This window comes from Lissotriton helveticus, chromosome 1_1, assembly GCF_964261635.1.
Source record: "Lissotriton helveticus chromosome 1_1, aLisHel1.1, whole genome shotgun sequence".
NCBI lineage: Eukaryota > Metazoa > Chordata > Amphibia > Caudata > Salamandridae > Lissotriton > Lissotriton helveticus.
Genome location: NC_136057.1, coordinates 1,919,160,141 through 1,919,175,762, shown reverse-complemented (window position 1 = coordinate 1,919,175,762; position 15,622 = coordinate 1,919,160,141). Strand labels below are relative to the sequence as shown.

The following is a 15,622-nucleotide window of genomic DNA, read 5'->3' as shown; positions in this document are numbered from 1 at the left end:
GAAACGTGCTTCATGAGTTCAGATGAGAATGGCTGGCCGTTATCAGAATATACAACTCTAGGGAGTCCATAACGAGGGAAGAACTCACGAACCAACTGCTTGGCAGTGGTCGCGGCTGTGTAATCTGGGACTGGATATGCCTCGGTCCACCTGGACAAAGCGCATACAACTACAAGGACATACTTGAAACCTCGACATCGCTCCATCTGAATATAATCCATCTAGAGGACTTCAAAAGGGTGGTCAGGAGGCTGGAATCCACCTTGTTCCACCGGGACACTTTTACCTGGATTAAACTGACAACATATCATACAGGTACGGACTTTCTGCTTGGCTGCAGCTCGTAAATGCTTGTTGAACCAAATGTTCTGGATACTGTCTAACATAGCTTTTTCTCCTAAATGTGCTGGACTATGTGCGGTATTAATAATGACTTGAACCATAGAGTTGGGGAGAAACCATGTGGCTCTACCCTTCGTTAACCATCCTTGATCTGTCTGGACCCCTCCTTGTTCGGACCATTTCTTAATTTCTTCGGGAGTAGCATGTAACTGTATGTCTATGACATCTTGTGTAGGGTCCTTAACTGTCATGCATGTAATCGGATCTGGAGTATGTGTCTGATTAACTGGAATGTCTGGAGTCTGTGCTGTAAGCTTGGCTGTGCGATCTGCTAGATCATTACCTTGGGAAATAATGTCAGTAACTTTCGTATGTGCTTTGCACTTCATGATAGCGATAGATGTCGGTAAGTGTATGGCATCGAACAGAGCTTGAATAAGGAGACCATGCTGAATCTTGGTTCCATGAGAAGTCATGAAACCTCTCTCCTGCCAGAGCACTCCGAAGTCGTGTACGACTCCAAATGCGTAACGTGAATCCGTGTAAACATTAACTTTCAAGTTCTTGGCGTGTATGCAGGCTTGTGTCAGAGCAACTAGCTCTGCTGTTTGAGCGGACAGGGTGTCAATACGGTGTGTTTCAATAACTTCGGTGTCAGTAGTCACTGCATACGCGGCGACTAGTTCTCCTGTACTAGTTCTCATGCATGAACCATCCACATAAAGTGTCAGGTCGGGATCTGGTAACGGAATATCTGTCAGATCTTGTCTTGGTTTAGTCGTAATGTTAACTACTTCCACACAGTCGTGTGCGGCAGAATTTGAATTAACTGATGGTAACAGTGTAGCAGGATTAAGGATGTTGCAGCGTCTGATTTCTATGTGTGGCTGGAATAGTGTCAGTTCATAACCTGTTAAACGTGCAATTGTCAAGTGCTGAGTTTGTGTTCGGTGTAAAAGAACTTCCACAGAGTGTGGAACTTGTACTGTCAGGGAGTGTCCTAAGACTATGGAATCACTTTGTCTGATAGCTAGTGCTGTGGCTGCAACTGACTTGAGGCACGCAGGCAGAGCCTGGGCTACAGGATCTAATGTGCTCGAAAAATAAGCACATGGCTTGTATTGTCCTGCTTGATCTTGTGTAAGAACAGATAATGCTGTACCTTCGCGTTCAGTGACGAAAAGTGTAAAAGGCTTACTGTAGTTCGGTGTCGCTAGAACTGGAGCTTGGCATAGGGCTTTCTTTAACTCATTGAAACTAAGTGTATGTTCAGATGTCCAAGGGAGAACAGTCGATACGGCTGCCTCCTGTGTCGTTAACTGTATCAGTGGTTTGGCTAGAAATGCATACTGAGGAATCCATTGTCTGCAATAAGAAGTAAGGCCAATAAAAGCACGTACCTCCTTCTGGGTCTTGGGCTGAGGAAGACTCGCTATTAACTGGATACGGTCTGGTGTCAACTGCCTACCCCTCTTGGACAGTAAGTGTCCTAAGTAGACCACTTGCTGGACACAGAATTGAAGCTTAGAAGGGGACACCTTGTGCCCCATCTCGGCTAGGAAATACAAGACTGTAAGGGATGCTTGATCGCAAGCACGTTCAGAACGGGCTGTGATCAGTAGATCATCGACATACTGGAGCAGGGCAGTGTCAGTTGGCATGTGAATGTTGTCTAGTTGTCTCTTAAGAGCTTGACTGTAAATACTAGGACTTTCTGTGAAACCTTGAGGAGCGCGTGTGAACTTATAGCTCCTTCCATTTAAACAAAATCCGAAAAGGAACTGGCTGTCTGGATGAATGGGAACACTGAAAAACGCGTTCTTGAGGTCGATTACAGTAAAGAACGTGGCTTCGGAATCAATGGCTGTTAATAGGGAAGAGATGTCTGGGACAACTGGGTACTGAGGAATAATACACTTATTAAGCTCTCGTAGGTCAATCACTAATCGATATACTGGGGGTGCATTTGGATCAGTACGTTTCATGACTGGAATGATCGGAGAATTACATACATTGGAGTCAGTTTCTACAACCACTCCTTGAGCAATAAGCTCGTCAATAATTTTGGATAAGGCTGCTACAGCCTCAGGTGGCAATCTGTACTGTCTGATTCGTGGTAACACTACACCTGGCTTGAGAGTCACACGATAGGGTGTGATTTGCATGTAACCTACATCAGTTGGACCTTGCGCCCATAAGTGCTGTGGAACATTAGACAGTCTTGAATCAAAATCTTGTAATACATAGTGACCCTTAAAGTCACGTAGGAACAATCGTATTCCCTCTGGGGAACAGCATATAACTGCACCTAACTCTTTCAGTGTCTTAATGCCTAATAGATTTTCTGGGCATGACTTAGTAAGTAACAGATCAGTAGTGCGGGACAATGGACCTACTTCTAGAGAAACTGGCTTTGAGATCTCATTTACGATAGGCTTTCCTGAAAATCCAAGGGAAACATTTCTTGAGCCTGAGAGCGGAGCCCCTGGAACTTCGGCGTGACTAATTGTGGTCCTACTTGCCCCTGTATCAATCAAAAACTTTCTGTCTTTCCCTAATACTTGACTGTGAACATAGGGACCTTCTTGATCTACAGGTATCTCGATGAGAGGCAAGCCTACCTCCCTCTCTAGGCTGTTTCATGAATACTGTTGGTACTCTGGATACTCAGACTGTGCATACTGGTACATCTGCTGTGTGACGTGCTGTGTTGCAGCGATAGGCTGCGGTGCTGTAACTGTCTGTGGTGCATTCTGTAACTGAGGAGTCTGTGAAACTTGTTCTTGTCTAGGCGGACGTGGTCTTTCTTTAGTCTTACCAGTAGCTATGTTGTGTTTCAGAACTGCACACTCGTTTATAAAATGACCTGGCTGTTTACAATAATTGCAATTCCCTTTAACGGGAGCTGCAGGATGACTGGCTTGATTCGGACCCCTCTTCTGACTGTCTTGAGGAACAGATTGTGCAACTAGTACTTTCATTTTCGTGTCTTTCATACGTTTTCTTTCATGTTCTTGCTCTTCTCTGATTCTATTCTGGTGGTATTGGAGCATCTGCAACATCTGGGACGGGGTATTAGCTTGCCAGGTACTTTCGACTTTCAGAACTCGATTTTTAATTGGTGAACTTGAATTCTCGACTAATTTAGTAACAAAAAGGTGAGGGTATGACTCACTACTTGTCTTGAGGCCACTGTTGATGCTAAAACATTTCTCGAATCTAGAATAAAAATCACTAATATCTTCGTCTTGTTTCTGTTTACAGGCTGAGATTGCATCCCAGTCTTCCTTTTTAGTTGTTAATAATCTGGGTAAAACTTGAATCAATAATTCAGGTAATTCTTTACATTTATCTCCGAGACCGGTACCTGGTACTCGTATCTTATCTTCAGCTTCTAGGACTGCCCAATCGATCTTTTTCTCTCCCACCTCCCAGTCTTTTTCCTTGAGCTTTTCATACACCCCTGCGGGCAACAGAACCTTTAACATTTTAATTATATCTGGATACGTGTATTCTCCCATACGGAGCATGTCTTTTAATTCTCTATGGAACCCTGCTGGATCTTTATCATGACAGGGAATTAATTTCTTCATCTCTAGAAGTTCCATCTTTGTGATCGGAGTGTATACAAACACTCGCTGCATTTCGCCACCCGTTCCTCTAACTGGGTGGACTTCTCGTAACGGATTCTGTCTGTCTATGTAAAATGGTTTACTTTCTGGGGGTGAGACATGAACAAAATGCGGGTTCAGAAACGTTCTATATTTGTGACGCTGTTCTAGAATGACACTAATTAAATCGGTACCTAGACCTCTCCATCTATACTGGAGTAACTCGTTCAGGATATCATGTAACGGACCTGGATCAGAGTGCTGACCCTCATACAGAGTAATGAGGTGCTGAATCATATACATACCCACCAGTCGTTGCTCGGCTGGGGGCATTTTCAGAAACATTTGTGCCACTATTTCGTCTGGAAAAGTGGTAGAATCAGTAATCCATCGGACTGCTGATCGGGCTAGTTCTTGTTCATGCATAGTACTTAACTCACTGTAACCGATTCGTGATTTCAGAATGTGATCGGTAGCTTGAAATACTTGTTCTAGAGAACCTTGGTCTGGTACTGGATGATGGAACGTAGACTTGGGTTCTAGACGTAAATGGCGATCTGGAAATCTAGGTTTTCCTACATACGCTATTCTGGCGGAATTCTCGTCGTCTATCTCTTCAGTATCAGAGTTACTTTCTTTCTCGTTTACTTGTGCTGCTTTACGTTGTTCGTGTATCTTTATTATTTCTTTACGGATTTTCTTGTACATACTCTCCATAGCACCGATAGTCTTGTGCTTACCCTCGGCTATACTATTACTCCACTTCATCAGGGCTTTCATTTCGGCCTGATTTTTGGACGGGTAATCTTGTTCTCTTATTAGACAATTAATCAGAAACTTTAATATCATGAGCTGGGTCTCAGCTTTCCTTTGGGACATGACATCACTGATACTTTCTGGATCTTCCCCTGTACGGATGAAACGATATATTCTGTCTAGATCTTCCTTCATATCTGGTAGGGTGACTAGATACTCGGCCACATTTCTTACGCGTAATGAATATAAAACCATATCATCTTCGCCTGGGACTGGGTCATAGCAGCATTCGGCAAGGGATTTTCTTATTTCTGCAACAGACAGTCTGGGCGTACGTTGTGACGCTTGCATATGTAATTCGGCTGCCGTTAAACGCTTATGTGGCGGCGGGGTTCGAGGAGGACCTCCTCCTGCGGCCCCTAGACTAGAATCATCAACTGATGCTTTTCGTCCTGGCAGGGTGGGAAATTGGAATGCGGGCTGGACTTGTATGGCGGGCTGGACCGGGGGGACCGTAGCAGGTGCTGCAAAGGGTGCCCCGGTGTCTGGAGGAACGGGAAGTGCCTGATTTACAGGGACTGGTGGAGCGGGAACAGGATTTGCATATTCTGGGACTGTGTCGTCCAAATAGGACGAGATGAAAATATCAGCTGCGGTCTGTTTGTGACGTAGCTTGGTCGGAACTAGTGGTGGCGGAAAATTACTGGATGCCTCCGGGGTCGCTTTTGGCAAGCCCTCGGCAAGGAGAGGATACATACCCCTAATAAGGGCATGCCTCTGTCTGTCTGACTGTTCGGCTTTGACTTGTTCACCTATCTCGATTAGTTCTTTTTCTTGTGCTCGTTCCGAGGATTCTCTACTTAATTCTGACTTTCTGATTTCCTTTTCGGTTCTTTTATGAGCTTCTTTACGCCATAGCTCGATGGCATCTTTCTGTGATTGTCTGGCTTTCTTTTTCCATAATGCCTCTTCTACTCGCATGATGCACTCGGCATCCCATGTACCCGATACGGGCCATCTATACTTTTCTTCTAACTGTTTTGTATACTCTACCCATAAATCTAGATATAGTATGGCACTTATGCCATGCTTCTGATACATAAAATGACCTGGACTGTCCCTAGGCGGGACTGGAACTGCTGCTTCCAGCAGACCCTTTCTAGTTTTTAACTGACATAACTTTGAAAACAGCGGCATGACTGAACTATAATCTGGACACAATACAATACACAATAAACACGAAAATCACTTCTCACTCATACCACAACATCAAGATACATGAAGAACATTATGAATAACAGTTCGAACAGAATACCACCTGGAATACTGGCTACAGGAAAACAGAATGCATGAATTTTTCTCGAGAACTGAACTGACTAGAACAGAAACTAGATGCACTGCTGAAACAGTACGAAACTTACCGGTCTCATAAAGAGACACGTCAGGACCCGCATCCACCGAAGTGGACACTTCGTTTGTGTGTCTGGGTACCACCAACCCACGGACCAGAGTCAATTAGATTGACCCTGTCTAGATACTACCCCAGTAATGGTACTCACCGGGCAGCAAGAACGGAAGGCCTCGGACTGGACTGGACTGCTTCGACGACGGACAACGAACTTCGGACTTAAGTTACGGGTGGACCTCCGGATACCTCGGACCTTGGACTCTTGGCTTGGGCTCTGGTCGGGACTCGCCGCATTCCTCCACCGCCTCGTCTGGATGCTGGACCGCCTCCTCCGTCTCCTCCGTGGGCCTGAGGGATACTTGAAGCAGAAATATCTGCACGTGCACGGTATGGTTCCGTCACGGCTGCAGAGGGTCAGGGGGCCGGCGTGGCTTCACCGGCGCGTGGGGAAAGGGCAAGTCCCTATTCGGGCGCCATTATGTGGTAAATAAATAAATAATACCCTATTTTTGAATGTATAAATGAATAACAGATAGCTCAATAAATAAGAGTCAAGATTCGAGGTAGTAGGAGTTTCGCAGGTTTATTACAGCATAAAGGACAGGAACAGGACAACCTGCATAGGAATAGGATGGCGGGGCCCAGCAGCTGCCGGGGCTGGATCTGGGATGAGCGCGCTAAGGAAGGGGGGGGGGGTAACTTTTTAATAACAGTACATGAGCATATATACATAACGCAAACACATAGCATTACATCGCAATAGACGTAGCAGTGGGTGGAGCAAAAGGCGTGACGTGTAGCAGTCGCGAAAGATAAGGGTGAAAAGAGGTGTAACAGAGGCGTATACATAGACACGTGATGCAGACGTAACAGAATATGTCATGAATGGGGCGGAAACCATGGAGGGGGCTACCTAAGGAGCCGGGACCTCTAACCTGGTGGTGCGCGCAAACTGGCAATGACGTATCACTAGGAGAAGCTGGGGGCTATGAACTCTGTGCTAGGAGCAGAGACTGAAGTCTGGAGAGTCAGGGCGACATGTACCTAAGCAGTATCTAGTATCTGATGTTTAGAGAACATGTTGATATAAACTAGAAGTCAGGAGGGGAAAGGCTAACAGACTCTAAGACTGGACCATGTATTATTCTACATGTAGTGCGTGATGAAGAATATTAAATGACCATTAAATGCAGTATTTCTCTTACATGGAGCCGGAAAGGCTAGACAATGACGGAAACTATTGATGCAGTTCAGTAGCTTTAGGAATGCAGAGAAGGAGGACTGAACTGATAACTGGAATCATAACATACTTTTGGCAGACTCAGAGGCAGAGCCAGTCTGAACCGGGCACTGCAAGGCAGGAAGTAAGTGAAGGGTCGAGGATACAGGTGGGGGCTGTATCGCTCCTCAGCGAGGTTTCAGGAGACAGGAGCTGAATCTGGTGTCCAGGCCCTTTTGAGGCCTAGAAACGGGGACTTTACAATGAAATAACGTGCACACTGAGAGACGTGGCAACGTAGCTTTACATAGGCCTGATATACGTAGTATTCACAAGAACTGGAAACTAACATACTAGAGGTGGACACAACTATAATTGCGTCTTTAATCAAACATAGGGGATACATATGCATATTAATCATACACACATAACATATGATGGATGACACGTAGGGACACAGAACATGGCAAAATTTACTTTTCCACACCCTGCCAACTTATGGTGAACAAAGTGGTACAAAAGGGGGTGGTGATGGACAGAGCATCTGAACCAATCAAACACTCACACCCAGTCAACAGATCTGGGTTCAATCCATCGCCGTTCTTTAGCCCACTCTGCCACCCCAGTTCAGACATGGCCATATGCAAATCAGTCTGACCCTGTGCCTCATGGGAACAGTCTAGCCCGAACTGCCAAGCCATGCCTTCCCTGGACCGGAAACAAGCTTCCGAGGACCGGTTTCTGGCATTTCAGCCGTCTTCAGCCCGGCTTGCTTGAATAAAGTGGCAAAGTGAGCAAGGGACTCACGCCTGAGCATACCCTGCCAACTTATGGCGAACAAAGTGGTACAAAAGTGGCTTGTGATGGACGGAGCATCTGAACCAATCAAACGCTCACACCCAGTCAACAGATCTGGGTTTAATCCATCACCGTTCTTTAGTCCACTCTGCCACCCCAGTTCAGACATGGCCGTATGCAAATCAGTCTGACCCTGTGCCTCATGGGAACAGTCCAGCCCGAACTGCCAAGCCATGCCTTCCCTGGACCGGAAACAAGCTTCCGAGGACCGGTTTCTGGCATTTCACCCGGCTTGCTTGAATCCAGTGGCAAGGTGAGCAAGCGACTCACGTCTGAGCATACCCTGCCAACTTATGGCGAACAAAGTGGTACAAAAGTGGGTGGTGATGGACGGAGCATCTGAACCAATCAAACACTCACACCCAGTCAACAGATCTGGGTTTAATCCATCACCGTTCTTTAGCCCACTCTGCCACCCCAGTTCAGACATGGCCATATGCAAATCAGTCTGACCCTGGGCCTCATGGGAACAGTCCAGCCCGAACTGCCAAGCCATGCCTTCCCTGGACCGGAAACAAGCTTCCGAGGACCGGTTTCTGGCATTTCAGCCGTCTTCAGCCTGGCTTGCTTGAATCCAGTGGCAAAGTGAGCAAGGGACTCACGTCTGAGCATACCCTGCCAACTTATGGCGATCAAAGTGGTGCAAAAGGGGGTGGTGATGAACAGAGCATCTGAACCAATCAAACACTCACACCCAGTCAACAGATCTGGGTTTAATCCATCACCGTTCTTTAGCCCACTCTGCCACCCCAGTTCAGACATGGCCATTTGCAAATCAGTCTGACCCTGTGCCTCATGGGAACAGTCCAGCCCGAACTGCCAAGCCATGCCTTCCCTGGACCGGAAACAAGCTTCCGAGGACCGGTTTCTGGCATTTCAGCCATCTTCATCCCGGCTTGCTTGAATCCAGTGGCAAAGTGAGCAAGGGACTCACGTCTGAGCATACCCTGCCAACTTATGGCGAACAAAGTGGTACAAAAGTGGGTGGTGATGGACGGAGCATCTGAACCAATCAAACACTCACACCCAGTCAACAGATCTGGGTTTAATCCATCACTGTTCTTTAGCCCACTCTGCCACCCCAGTTCAGACATGGCCATATACAAATCAGTCTGACCCTGTGTCTCATGGGAACAGTCCAGCCCGAACTGCCAAGCCATGCCTTCCCTGGACCGGAAACAAGCTTCCGAGGACCGGTTTCTGGCATTTCAGCCATCTTCAGCCCGGCTTGCTTGAATCCAGTGGCAAAGTGAGCAAGGGACTCACGTCTGAGCATACCCTGCCAACTTATAGTGAACAAAGTGGTACAAAAGGGGATGGTGATGGACGTAGCATCTGAACCAATCAAACACTCACACCCAGTCAACAGATCTGGGTTTAATCCATCACCGTTCTTTAGCCCACTCTGCCACCCCAGTTCAGACATGGCCATATGCAAATCAGTCTGACCCTGTGCCTCATGGGAACAGTCTAGCCCGAACTGCCAAGCCATGCCATCCCTGGACCGGAAACAAGCTTCCGAGGACCGGTTTCTGGCATTTCAGCTGTCTTCAGCCCGGCTTGCTTGAATCCAGTGGCAAAGTGAGCAAGGTGCTCACGTCTGAGCATACCCTGCCAACTTATGGTGAACAAAGTGGTACAAAAGGGGGTGGTGATGGACGGAGCATCTGAACCAATCAAACACTCACACCCAGTCAACAGATCTGGGTTCAATCCATCGCCGTTCTTTAGCCCACTCTGCCACCCCAGTTCAGACATGGCCATATGCAAATCAGTCTGACCCTGTGCCTCATGGGAACAGTCTAGCCCGAACTGCCAAGCCATGCCTTCCCTGGACCGGAAACAAGCTTCCGAGGACCGGTTTCTGGCATTTCAGCCGTCTTCAGCCCGGCTTGCTTGAATAAAGTGGCAAAGTGAGCAAGGGACTCACGCCTGAGCATACCCTGCCAACTTATGGCGAACAAAGTGGTACAAAAGTGGGTTGTGATGGACGGAGCATCTGAACCAATCAAACGCTCACACCCAGTCAACAGATCTGGGTTTAATCCATCACCGTTCTTTAGTCCACTCTGCCACCCCAGTTCAGACATGGCCGTATGCAAATCAGTCTGACCCTGTGCCTCATGGGAACAGTCCAGCCCGAACTGCCAAGCCATGCCTTCCCTGGACCGGAAACAAGCTTCCGAGGACCGGTTTCTGGCATTTCACCCGGCTTGCTTGAATCCAGTGGCAAGGTGAGCAAGGGACTCACGTCTGAGCATACCCTGCCAACTTATGGCGAACAAAGTGGTACAAAAGTGGGTGGTGATGGACGGAGCATCTGAACCAATCAAACACTCACACCCAGTCAACAGATCTGGGTTTAATCCATTACCGTTCTTTAGCCCACTCTGCCACCCCAGTTCAGACATGGCCATATGCAAATCAGTCTGACCCTGTGCCTCATGGGAACAGTCCAGCCCGAACTGCCAAGCCATGCCTTCCCTGGACCGGAAACAAGCTTCCGAGGACCGGTTTCTGGCATTTCAGCCGTCTTCAGCCTGGCTTGCTTGAATCCAGTGGCAAAGTGAGCAAGGGACTCACGTCTGAGCATACCCTGCCAACTTATGGCGATCAAAGTGGTGCAAAAGGTGTTGGTGATGAACAGAGCATCTGAACCAATCAAACACTCACACCCAGTAAACAGATCTGGGTTTAATCCATCACCGTTCTTTAGCCCACTCTGCCACCCTAGTTCAGACATGGCCATATGCAAATCAGTCTGACCCTGTGCCTCATGGGAACAGTCCAGCCCGAACTGCCAAGAGTAGCATATTGTAGAGTGGCATATAGTGGAGTGTCGTACAATGGAATAGCGTAGAGTGTAGTAGCACAGAGTATAGTGTCATTAAATGAAGTGGCGAAGAGTATAGTGGCATAGAATGGAGGAGTGTAATGTGTAATAGCATAAAGTTGATTGTTCCTGAGTAGAGTGGCGTATAGTGGATTGGCGTACAGTTCGAGTGGCGCACACTGAAATAGCATATAGTGCAGTGGTGGGCCCTGAAGTGGCATACAGTCGAGTGTCATAGAGTACACTAGCATTGACTGTAGTGTCATAGAGTGGAGTTGTGTAGAGTGGAATAATGTTCAGTGGAGTAGCGTATGGTGGAGGGGCATACATTGGAGTGATGTAGATTGGAGTGTCAGAATGTAAAAAGGGTCATATTCAGTGGAGTCAAGTGGAGTGGAACAGAGTGGAGTGAAGTAGAGTGGACTGTCGTACTGTGGATTAGCCTAGACTGGAGTGGCATATAGTGGAGTAAAGTAGAATGGAATGGCATTCAGTGTATTAGCATAGAGTGGAGTGACATAGTGGAGTGGCATCGAGTGGTGTCTGGCAATTAAAATAGACATAGCATAAAAGTGTGTGATGAGATGTAGATGCATTCAGTCAGGGATATACATAACTAGATGTGAAAGGTAATTTGTGGTCGTATGTGTGAATAGTGCAAGTAGTGTTAAAGTCATAAGTTTTAAAAACCTGTAATGGTATACCACAGTAAGTATGCGGTTTGCTGCGATACATACAGATGTGTAGTCAGTATGTGATTAGGTAATGGCTGGCATTCTTTTTTGTTTACAACAAGGGGTGGTGATGGACAGAGTCTCTGAATTAAGCAGAGTACTCTCACCCAGTCAAGAGATCAGGGCTAGATCCAACACCGTTTTTTAGCTCATTGCACCATCCCAGTTTCAGAACCTGGCAGTATGCAAATTAGTCTGTCCCTGGCCCAGTGCATCATGGGAACAGGGCAGACCAGACTACAAAAGCCAATTCTTACACTGGGAAGGAAACAAGCTTCCGGGGACCGGTTTCTGGTATTTCAGCCGTCTTTGGCCCGGCTTGCTTGAATCCTGATGGTGCAATGAGCAAGGGACTCACATCTGAGTATACCCTTCCACGCTTAGGGTGGACAAAATTATTTACAACAAGGGGTGGTGATGGACAGAGTCTCTGAATTAAGCAGAGTACTCTCACCCAGTCAAGAGATCAGGGCTAGATCCAACACTGTTTTTTAGCTCATTGCACCATCCCAGTTTCAGAACCTGGCTGTATGCAAATTAGTCTGTCCCTGGCCCAGTGCATCATGGGAACAGGGCAGACCAGACTACAAAAGCCAATTCTTGCAGTGGGAAGGAAACAAGCTTCCGGGGACCGGTTTCTGGCATTTCAGCCGTCTTCGGCCCGGCTTGCTTGAATCCTGATGGTGCAATGAGCAAGGGACTCACATCTGAGTATACCCTTCCACGCTTAGGGTGGACAAAATTATTTACAACAAGGGGTGGTGATGGACAGAGTCTCTGAATTAAGCAGAGTACTCTCACCCAGTCAAGAGATCAGGGCTAGATCCAACACCGTTTTTTAGCTCATTGCACCATCCCAGTTTCAGAACCTGGCTGTATGCAAATTAGTCTGTCCCTGGCCCAGTGCATCATGGGAACAGGGCAGACCAGACTACAAAAGCCAATTCTTACACTGGGAAGGAAACAAGCTTCCGGGGACCGGTTTCTGGCATTTCAGCCGTCTTCGGCCCGGCTTGCTTGAATCCTGATGGTGCAGTGAGCAAGGGACTCACATCTGAGCATACCCTTCCACACTTGTGGTGGCCAAAATAATTTCAAAAAGGGGGTGGTGATGGACAGAGTATCTGAGTTAATCAGAACACTCCAGGTTCTGAACTGGGATGGTGCAGTGAGCTAAAAAATGGTGATGGATCAAGCCCTGATCTCTTGACTGGGTAGGAGTGTTCTGATTAACTCAGATACTCTGTCCATCACCACCCCCTTTTTGAAATTATTTTGGCCACCATAAGTGTGGAAGGGTATGCTCAGACATGAGTCCCTTGCTCACTGCACCATCAGGATTCAAGCAAGCCGGGCCGAAGACGGCTGTAATGCCAGAAACCGGTCCCCGGAAGCTTGTTTCCTTTCCAGTGAAGAATTGGCTTGGTAGTTTGGTCTGCCCTGTTCCCATGATGCACTGGGCCAGGGACAGACTAATTTGCATATAGCCAGGTTCTGAACTGGGATGGTGCAGTGAGCTAAAAAATGGTGATGGATCAAGCCCTGATCTCTTGACTGGGTAGGAGTGTTCTGATTAACTCAGATACTCTGTCCATCACCACCCCCTTTTTGAAATTATTTTGGCCACCATAAGTGTGGAAGGGTATGCTCAGACATGAGTCCCTTGCTCACTGCACCATCAGGATTCAAGCAAGCTGGGCCGAAGACGGCTGTAATGCCAGAAACCGGTCCCCGGAAGCTTGTTTCCTTTCCAGTGAAGAATTGGCTTGGTAGTTTGGTCTGCCCTGTTCCCATGATGCACTGGGCCAGGGACAGACTAATTTGCATATAGCCAGGTTCTGAACTGGGATGGTGCAGTGAGCTAAAAAATGGAGATGGATCAAGCCCTGATCTCTTGACTGGGTAGGAGTGTTCTGATTAACTCAGATACTCTGTCCATCACCACCCCCTTTTTGAAATTATTTTGGCCACCATAAGTGTGGAAGGGTATGCTCAGACATGAGTCCCTTGCTCACTGCACCATCAGGATTCAAGCAAGCCGGGCCGAAGACGGCTGTAATGCCAGAAACCGGTCCCCGGAAGCTTGTTTCCTTTCCAGTGAAGAATTGGCTTGGTAGTTTGGTCTGCCCTGTTCCCATGATGCACTGGGCCAGGGACAGACTAATTTGCATATAGCCAGGTTCTGAACTGGGATGGTGCAGTGAGCTAAAAAATGGTGATGGATCAAGCCCTGATCTCTTGACTGGGTAGGAGTGTTCTGATTAACTCAGATACTCTGTCCATCACCACCCCCTTTTTGAAATTATTTTGGCCACCATAAGTGTGGAAGGGTCTGCTCAGACATGAGTCCCTTGCTCACTGCACCATCAGGATTCAAGCAAGCCGGGCCGAAGACGGCTGTAATGCCAGAAACCGGTCCCCGGAAGCTTGTTTCCTTTCCAGTGAAGAATTGGCTTGGTAGTTTGGTCTGCCCTGTTCCCATGATGCACTGGGCCAGGGACAGACTAATTTGCATATAGCCAGGTTCTGAACTGGGATGGTGCAGTGAGCTAAAAAATGGTGATGGATCAAGCCCTGATCTCTTGACTGGGTAGGAGTGTTCTGATTAACTCAGATACTCTGTCCATCACCACCCCCTTTTTGAAATTATTTTGGCAGTCTTTTTTGAGCATATATAAATATAATTTTACAAATAGAAAATACACTGTATTACACTACATTTATCAAATATAGTGAGGCTCTACCACGGTACTCCATACATTTTTTAAATATATCAAAACCAATATATATGTTTCCCTACCTATTACCACTTTAATAAATATAAAGTGGTACAAGGAATAGGAAAAATATGAAACGTGTTCCTTACCTATATCTAAGGGCGAAACGCAGCACACAGCCCTACTGTACCTAAAACCAACATGGCTGACTGCCTTTACCTTTTGTAGAGGCCGTCACTAGCCAATCACAAAATGACCAGTCATCACTATATACAGTGGTACTTCCGCGAAGTACCGCAAAAGTACAGTGACTACAGATATCATTAAGTTAAAATGCTTTATAACTTAGCCTATCTACTTTTAGTTCCCAAAAGGGTCATCTGAGCACCATAATGTGCAATCTTGGCAAATCACATTTAAATCTGTCCACCACTTTCGCACTATGTGTGAGTACAAAGTGTATGTAAAATCATAGCTGCCTTTTTTTTCTTGCAACCCCTTTACGAATCTATGCAAAACTTTGCATATTCCACAAATGTAGAAAGGTGAATAGGTCTTCAAAAGTTCTTGGAGATTTGTCAAATAGATGCAAAGTTATAGTGGTGAAAAAACATAGGAATTCCTATCTCTGGTAACCCTACCCTTAACTACAGAGTTGCTTCTGCAACTCTGTAATGTAGAGAGAGCCTAGATAATCGAAAATACCAGTTTGGCTCCATTTGTGTGTGAACCTGGCTAATGACTGTATGTTGGATTTTAAAATACAATAGGAATTTTATTAACATTTAGGAGTAGCAGTATTTCAATTAGAAACATTTTACAACAAGCTCAATAAAGCATATATGGGAAAACAAACGAATGATTGGTTAATATTAATTCGTTTGAGATTGGATTGAGTGCTCCCAATTACATTGGTATCAAAGGCGAACACAAACAGACACATATTCTATGAGGGAAAGAATGTGTCTAAAAGTAGGCATACCTAGGCCTTTGCAAAATTTCTATTACACTCATGCAATCACTAAATTTCACAGTATGGGCAGTACACACATTTCTTTATTAATTATTTGCTTGCAGAGACCCATCCTGATAGTAAATATCTCACAGAAGACTACTACAATGAAGAGAATTTTTGCCAAAGACA

At 46.4% G+C, this 15,622-nt stretch overlaps 1 protein-coding gene across 1 annotated transcript in view; it reads left to right on the top strand.

Moving 5' to 3' along the window:
• Positions 1-15,622, top strand: part of LOC144765937 (uncharacterized) — a 277,263-nt gene that overhangs the window by 8,995 nt on the left and 252,646 nt on the right. The window lies entirely within an intron of this gene.